Source organism: Pristiophorus japonicus, chromosome 7 (assembly GCF_044704955.1).
Source record: "Pristiophorus japonicus isolate sPriJap1 chromosome 7, sPriJap1.hap1, whole genome shotgun sequence".
Lineage (NCBI taxonomy): Eukaryota > Metazoa > Chordata > Chondrichthyes > Pristiophoridae > Pristiophorus > Pristiophorus japonicus.
This window is the reverse complement of record NC_091983.1, coordinates 13830405-13839914: the sequence shown is the minus strand read 5'-3', so window position 1 is coordinate 13839914 and position 9510 is coordinate 13830405.

Below are 9510 nucleotides of genomic sequence, written 5' to 3'. Positions count from 1 at the left end.
CATAATCTGTAACCTCATGGCCCGGCCTATCCTTCACTCTACCATTACCATCAAGCCAGGGGACCAACCCTAGTTCAATGAGGAGTACAGAAGAGCATGCCAGGAGCAGCACCAGGAGTACCTAAAAATGAGATGCCAACCTCGGGAAGCTGCAACACAGAACATAAGAATTAGGAGCAGAAGTAGGCCATTCGGCCCCTCGAGCCTGCTCTGCCATTCAGTGAGATCATGGTTGATCTTCTACCTCAACTCCACTTTCCTGCACTGTCCCCATATCCCTTGATTCTCTTAATATCAAAAAATCTATCGATCTCTGTCTTGAATATTCTCAAAGACTGAGCCTCCACAGCCCTATAGGGGTAGAAATCCAGAGATTCGCCACCCTGAGTGAAGAAGTTTCTCCTCATCTCAGTCCTAAATAGCCTAAATGTTACTAATATTAATTTCTTTCAGTTCCTCATTCTCGCTAGACCCCTGATACTCCACTATTTCCAGGAAGTTTTTCATGTCCTTTTCCGTGAATAGAGACACAAGGTATTTGTTTAATGTCTCTGCCATTTCCTTATTCCCCATTATAATTCTCCTGTTTCAACCTGTAGGGGAACCACATTTACATAGAAACATAGAAAATAGGTGCAGGAGTAGGCCATTCGGCCCTTCTAGCCTGCACCGCCATTCAATGAGTTCATGGCTGAACATTCAACTTCAGTACCCCATTCCTGCTTTCTCGCCATACCCCTTGATCCCCCTAGTAGTAAGGACTTCATCTAACTCCTTTTTGAATATATTTAGTGAATTGGCCTCAACAACTTTCTGTGGTAGAGAATTCCACAGGTTCACCACTCTCTGGGTGAAGAAGTTCCTCCGCATCTCGGTCCTAAATGGCTTACCCCTTATCCTTAGACTGTGACCTCTGGTTCTGGACTTCCCCAACATTGGGAACATTCTTCCTGCATCTAACCTATCTAACCCTGTCAGAATTTTAAATGTTTCTATGAGGTCCCCTCTCATTCTTCTGAACTCCAGTGAATACAAGCCCAGTTGATCCAGTCTTTCTTGATAGGTCAGTCCCGCCATCCCGGGAATCAGTCTGGTGAACCTTCGCTGCACTCCCTCAATAGCAAGAATGTCCTTCCTCAGGTTAGGAGACCAAAACTGTACACAATACTCCAGGTGTGGCCTCACCAATGCCCTGTACAACTGTAGCAACACCTCCCTGCCCCTGTACTCAAATCCCCTTGCTATGAAGGCCAACATGCCATTTGCTTTCTTAACCGCCTGCTGCACCTGCATGCCAACCTTCAATGACTAATGTACCATGACACCCAGGTCTCTTTGCACCTCCCCTTTTCCTAATCTGTCACCATTCAGATAATAGTCTGTCTCTCTGTTTTTACCACCAAAGTGGATAACCTCACATTTATCCACATTATACTTCATCTGCCATGCATTTGCCCACTCACCTAACCTATCCAAGTCGCTCTGCAGCCTCACAGCATCCTCCTCGCAGCTCACACTGCCACCCAACTTAGTGTCATCCGCAAATTTGGAGATACTACATTTAATCCCCTCATCTAAATCATTAATGTACAGTGTAAACAGCTGGGGCCCCAGCACAGAACCTTGCGGTACCCCACTAGTCACTGCCTGCCATTCTGAAAAGTACCCATTTACTCCTACTCTTTGCTTCCTGTCTGACAACCAGTTCTCAATCCATGTCAGTACACTACCCCCAATCCCATGTGCTCTAACTTTGCACATCAATCTCTTGTGTGGGACCTTGTCGAACGCCTTCTGAAAGTCCAAATATACCACATCAACTGGTTCTCCCTTATCCACTCTACTGGAAACATCCTCAAAAAATTCCAGAAGATTTGTCAAGCACGATTTCCCTTTCACAAATCCATGCTGACTTGGACCTATCATGTCACCTCTTTCCAAATGCATTGCTATGACATCCTTAATAATTGATTCCATCATTTTACCCACTACCGATGTCAGGCTGACCGGTCTATAATTCCCTGTTTTCTCTCTCCCTCCTTTTTTAAAAAGTGGGGTTACATTGGCTACCCTCCACTCCATAGGAACTGATCCAGAGTCAATGGAATGTTGGAAAATGACTGTCAATGCATCCGCTATTTCCAAGGCCACCTCCTTAAGTACTCTGGGATGCAGTCCATCAGGCCCTGGGGATTTATCGGCCTTCAATCCCATCAATTTCCCCAACACAATTTCCCAGCTAATAAGGATTTCCCTCAGTTCCTCCTCCTTACTATACCCCCCGACCCCTTTTATAACCGGAAGGTTGTTCGTGTCCTCCTTCGTGAATACCGAACCAAAGTACTTGTTCAATTGGTCTGCCATTTCTTTGTTCCCCGTTATGACTTCCCCTGATTCTGACTGCAGGGGACCTACGTTTGTCTGTACTAACCTTTTTCTCTTTACATATCTATAGAAACTTTTGCAATCCGTCTTAATGTTCCCTGCAAGCTTCTTCTCATACTCCATTTTCCCTGCCCTAATCAAACCCTTTGTCCTCCTCTGCTGAGTTCTAAATTTCTCCCAGTCCCCAGGTTCGCTGCTATTTCTGGCCAATTTGTATGCCACTTCCTTGGCTTTAATACTATCCCTGATTTCCCTTGATAGCCACGGTTGAGCCACCTTCCCTTTTTTATTTTTATGCCAGACAGGAATGTACAATTGTTGTAGTTCATCCATGCGGTCTCTAAATGTCTGCCATTGCCCATCCACAGTCAACCCCTTAAGTATCATTCGCCAATCCATCCCAGCCAATTCACGCCTCATACCTTCAAAGTTAGCCTTCTTTAAGTTCTGGACCATGGTCTCTGAATTAACTGTTTCATTCTCCATCCCAATGCAGAATTCCACCATATTATGGTCACTCTTCCCCAAGGGGCCTCGCACAACGAGATTGCTTATTAATCCTCTCTCATTACATAACACCCAGTCTAAGATGGCCTCCCCCCTAGTTGGTTCCTCGACATATTGGTCTAAAAAACCATCCCTTATGCACTCCAGAAAATCCTCCTCCACCGTATTGCTTCCAGTTTGGTTAGCCCAATCTATGTGCATATTAAAGTCACCCATTATAACTGCTGCACCTTTATTGCACGCACCCCTAATTTCCTGTTTGATGCCCTCCCCAACATCACTACTACTGTTTGGAGGTCTGTACACAACTCCCACTAACGTTTTTTGCCCTTTGGTGTTCTGCAGCTCTACCCATATAGATTCCACATCATCCAAGCTAATGTCCTTCCTAACTATTGCCTTAATCTCCTCCTTAACCAGCAATGCTACCCCACCTCCTTTTCCTTTTATTCTATCCTTCCTGAATGTTGAATACCCCTGGATGTTGAGTTCCTAGCCCTGATCATCCTGGAGCCACGTCTCCGTAATCCCAATCACATCATATTTGTTAACATCTATTTGCACAGTTAATTCATCCACCTTATTGCGGATACTCCTTGCATTAAGACACAAAGCCTTTAGGCTTGTTTTTTTAACACCCTCTGTCCTTTTAGAATTTTGCTGTACAATGGCCCTTTTTGTTCTTTGCCTTGGGTTTCTCTGCCCTCCACTTTTCCTCATCTCCTTCCTGTCTTTTGTTTTTGCCTCCTTTTTGTTTCCCTCTGTCTCCCTGCATTGGTTCCCATCCCCCTGCCATATTAGTTTAACTCCTCCCCAACAGCACTAGCAAACACTCCCCCGAGGACATTGGTTCCGATTCTGCCCAGGTGCAGACCGTCCGGATTGTACTGGTCCCACCTCCCCCAGAACCGGTTCCAATGCCCCAGGAATTTGAATCCCTCCCTGTTGCACCATTGCTCAAGCCACGTATTCATCCGAGCTATCCTGCGATTCCTACTCTGATTAGCACGTGGCACTGGTAGCAATCCCGAGATTACTACTTTTGAGGTCCTACTTTTTAATTTACTTTTACTAATCTTTTCCTTTTTACATACCTATAGAAGGTGTGTATGTCTCGCTAGTTTAATAATCTATTTTCCCTTTCTTTATCAATTTCTTGGTCCTCCTTTCCTGAATTCTAAAACCCTCCCAATCCTCAGGTTTACTGCACTTTTTGGTAACATTGTAAGCCTCTTCCTTTGATCCAATACTATCTTTACTTTCTCTTGTTAGCCACGGTTAGACCACTTTACCTGTGGGGTTATTTTGTCTGTAAGGAATGTATTTTGTTGTAAATTATAAGAACATAAGAAATAAGAGCAGGGTTAGGCCATTCAGCCCATCAAGCCTGCTCCACCATTCAATATGATCATGGCTGATCTGATCACGGACTCAGCTCCACTTCCCGCCCGCTCCCCATAACCCTTTACTCCCTTATCGCTCAAAAATATGTCTATCTCCGCCTTAAATATATTCAATGACCCAGCCTCTACAGCTCTCTGGGGCAGAGAATTCCACAGATTTACAACCCTCTGGAGAAGAAATTCCTCATCTCAGTTTTAAATGGACGGCTCCTTATTCTGAGTCTATGTCCCCTAGTTTTAGTTTCCCCTATGAGTGGAAATATTCTTTCTGCATCCACCTTGTCAAGCCCCCTTATTATCTTATGTTTTGATAAGATCACCGCTTATTCTTCTGAACTCCAATGAGTATAGGCCCAATCTACTCAACCTATCTTCATAAGTCAACCCTCTTATCTCCGGAATCAACCGAGTGAACCTTCTCTGAACAGCCTCTAATGGAAGTGTATCCTTCCTTAAATATGGAGACTAAAACTGTACACAGTACTCCAGGTGTGGCCTCACCAATACCCTGTACAGTTGTATCAGAACTTCTCTGCTTTTATACTCTATCCCCCTTGCAATAAAGGCCAACATTCCATTTGCCTTCCTGATTACTTGCTGTACCTGCATACTAACTCTTTGTGTTTCATGCACAAGGACAATTATATATTAATTCTTTACATGCTAGCCATTGCATGTGTACCATCATACCTTTTAATGTGTTTCCCAATCTACCATAGCCAACTCGGCCCTCATACCTATGTAATTTGCTTTGTTTAGATTCAAGACCCTAGTTTTGGATTTAACTAAATCATTTTCAAACTTAATATAAAATTCTATCATATTATGGTCACTCTTCCCTAAAGGCCACTTTACTACAGGGTTATTAGTTAACCCTTTCTCATTGCACAATACTAGATCTAAAATAGCCTGTTCCCTAGTTGGTTCCTCAACATACTGATCTAGAAAACTATCTTGTATACATTCTATGAATTCCACACTATTACTGCAAATTTGGTTTGCCCAGTCAATGTGTAGATTAAAGTCCCCCATGATGACTGTATTACCCTTGTTACATGCACCTCTAATTTCCTGATTTATACTCTGCCCTACATTACCACTACTGTTTGGGGGCTTATAAACAACTCCCACCAATGTTTTCTGCTCCTTGCTGTTTCTTAGCTCCACCCAAACTGATTCTACTTCTTGATTTTACGAGCGAAGATCTGTTCTCGCTACTGCCTTTATCCCATCCGTTATTATCAGGGCTACCCCTCCGCCTTTTCCATTTTGCCTATCTCTTCTAAAAGTTATGTATCCTGGAATATTTAGTTCCCAACCTTGATCACTTTGCAACCACGTCTCCGTAATGGCTATTAGATCAAACCTATTCATTTCTATCTGCACTATGAATTCATCTATTTTATTGCGAATGCTTCGCGCATTCAGATATAGTGCCTTTAGCTTTTTTCTATTTTTCCCTGATGTCACCTTAGTCACTGATGCCCTATGACCTCTGTTACTCTGTCCCTTCCTGACACATTCTGCTTATTTTTATCCAAAACTCTGCTCTGCTCTGGAGCCTTGACATTTCTCTTGCTGCGTTTAAATTTATGCTTTCTTGACTCCTCCAATCATTAGTTTAAAGCTCCGTCTACTGCTCGAGTTATTTGATTCGCCAGGACACTAGTTCCAGCCCAGTTCAAGTGGAGCCCGTCCCAACAGAACAGCTCCCTCTTTCCCCAGTACTGGTGTCAGTGCCCCCCGAAGCAAAACCACACATTGAACTTTCTAATCTGCTTATCTCTATATCAAGCAGCATGCCATAGACATCCCACAATCAACGGATCAGATCAAAGCTCTGCAGCCCTGCCACATCCAGGAGGAAGCTCCATGAACATCTCCATCCTCAATGATGGCGGAGCCCAGCACATGCGTGCAAAAACATTTGCAACCATCTTCAGCCAGAATTGCTGAGTGGATGATCCATATTGGCTTCCTCCTGAGGTCCTCACTGTCACAGAAGCCAGTCTTCAGTCAATTAGATTCACTCCACATATCATCAAGAAACGGCTGAGTGCACTGGATACAGCAAAGGCTATAGGCGTGACATCCTGGCTATTGTGCTGAAGACTTGTGCTCCAGAACTAGCCGCGCCTCTAGCCAAGCTGTTCCAGTGCAGCTACAACACTTCAGCAATTCTGGCTGAAGATGGTTGCAAATGCTTTTGCACTCACGTGCTGGGCTCTGCCATCATTGAGGATGGAGATGTTCATGGAGCCTCCTCCGTTAGTTGTTTAATTGTCCACCACCATTCACGACTGCATGTGGTAGGACTGTATCGATTCTACCATGTGGAAAACTGCCCAGGTATGTCCTGTCCACAAAAAGCAGAACAAATCTAATCCGTCCAATTACTGCCCCATCAGTCTACTCTCAATCATCAGCAAAGTGATGGAAGATGTCATTGGCAGTGTTGTCAAGCGACATTTACTCACCAATAACCTGCTCACCGATGCTCAGTTTGGGTTCTGCCAGGACAACTTGGCTCCAGACCATGGACAAAAGAGCTGAATTTCAGAGGTGAGGTGAGAATGAGTGCCCTTGACATCAAGGCAGCATTTGACCGAGTGTGGCTTCAAGGGGCCCAAGTAAAACTGAAGTCAATGGGAATCAGGGGGAAAACTCTCCACTGGTTGGAGGTCAATCATCATAGCCCCAGGACATCACTGCAGCAGTTCCTCAGGGCAGTGTCCTCGGCCCAACCATCTTCAGTTGTTTCATCAACGACCTTTTCTCCATCATAAGGTCAGAAGTGGGGATGTTTGCTGATGATTGCACAGTGTTCAGTGACATTCGCAACTCCTCAGATAATGAAACAGTCCATGCTCGTGCTGTTGGGGAGGAGTTAAACTAATATGGCAGGGGGATGGGAACCTATGCATGGAGACAGAGGGAAATAAAATGGAGGCAGAAGCAAAAGATAGAAAGGAGAATAGCAAAAGTGGAGGGCAGAGAAACCCAAGGCAAAAAACAAAAAGGGCCACATTACAGAAAAATTCTAAAGGAGCAAAGTGTGTTAAAAAGACAAGCCTGAAGGCTCTGTGCCTCAATGCAAGGAGTATTCGGAATAAGGTGGACGAATTAACTGCACAGATAGCAGTTAACGGATATGATATAATTGACATCACGGAGACATGGCTCCAGGGTGACCAAGGCTGGGAACTCAACATCCAAGGGTATTCAACATTTAGGAAGGATAGGCAGAAAGGAAAAGGAGGCAGGGTGGCGTTGCTGGTTAAAGAGGAAATTAATGCAATAGTAAGGAGGGACATTAGCTTGGATGATGTGGAATCGGTATGGGTGGAGCTGCGGAATTTCAAAGGGCAGAAAATGCTAGTGGGAGTTGTGTACAGACCATCAAACAGTCGTAGTGAAGTTGGGAACAGCATCAAACAAGAAATAAGGGATGTGTGCAATAAAGTTATCATGGGCGACTTTAATCTACATATTGATTGGGCTAAGCAAACTGGTAGCAATGCGGTGGAGGAGGATTTCCTGGAGTATTAGGGATGGTTTTCTAGGAACCAACTAGAGAGCTGACCATCCTAGACTGGGTGATGTGTAATGATAAGGGACTAATTAGCAATCTTGTTGTGCAAGGCACCTTGGGGAAGAATGATCATAATATGGTAGAATTCTTTATTAAGATGGAGAGTGACAAAGTTAATTCGGAAACTCGGGTCCTGAATTTAAGGAAAGGTAACTTCGACGGTATGAGGTGTGAATTGGCTAGAATAGACTGGCAGAGGATGCTTAAAGGGTTGACGGTGGATAAGCAATGGCAAACATTTAAAGATTACATGGATGAACTTCAGCAATTGTACATCCCTGTCTGGAGTAAAAATAAAACGGGGAAGGTGGCTCAACCGTGGCTAACAAGGGAAATTAAGGATAGTGTTAAAACCAAGGAAGAGGCATATAATTTGGCTAGAAAAAGCAACAAACCTGAGGACTGGGAGAAATTTAGAATTCAACAGAGGAAGATTAAAGGTTTAATTAAGAGGGGGGAAATAGAGTACGAGAGGAAGCTTGCAGGGAACATAAAAACTGACTGCAAAAGCTTCTATAAATGTGTGAAGAGAAAAAGATTAGTGAAGACAAACGTAGGTCCCTTGCAGTCGGATTCAGGTGAATTTATAATGGGGAACAAAGAAATGGCAGACCAATTGAACAAATACTTTGGTTCTGTCTTCACGAAGGAAGACACAAATAACCTTCCGAATGTACTAGGGGACAGTGGGTCTAGTGAGGAGGAGGAACTGAAGAATATCCTTATTAGACGGGAAATTGTGTTAGGGAAATTGATGGGATTGAAGGCTGATAAATCCCCGGGGCCTGATAGTCTGCATCCCAGAGTACTTCAGGAAGTGGCCCTAGAAATAGTGGATGCATTGGTGATCATTTTCCAACAGTCTATCGACTCTGGATCAGTTCCTATGGACTGGAGGATAGCTAATGTAACACCACTTTTTAAAAAAGGAGGGAGAGAGAAAACGGATAATTATAGACCGGTTAGCCTGACATCAGTAGTGGGAAAAATGTTGGAATCAATCATTAAGGATGAAATAGCAGCGCATTTGGAAAGCAGTGACAGGATCGATCCAAGTCAGCATGGATTTATGAAAGGGAAATCATGCTTGACGAATCTTCTGGAATTTTTTGAGGATGTAACTAGTAAAGTGGACAAGGGAGAACCAGTGGATGTGGTGTATTTGGACTTTCAAAAGGCTTTTGACAAGGTCCCACACAAGAGATTGGTGTGCAAAATCAAAGCACATGGTATTGGGGGTCATGTACTGACGTGGATAGAGAACTGGTTGGCAGACAGGAAGCAGAGAGTCGGGATAAATGGGTCCTTTTCAGACTGGCAGGCAGTGACTAGTGGAGTGCCACAGGGCTCAGTGCTGGGACCCCAGCTCTTTACAATATACATTAACGACTTAGATGAAGGAATTGAGTGTAACATCTCCAAGTTTACGGATGACACTAAACTGGGTGGAGTGCCGCAGGGCTCAGTGCTGGGACCCCAGCTCTTTACTATATACATTAACGACTTAGATGAAGGAATTGAGTGTAACATCTCCAAGTTTACGGATAACACTAAACTGGGTGGCGGTGTGAGCTGTGAGGAGGACGCTAAGAGGCTGCAGGGTGATTTGGTTAGGTGAGTGGG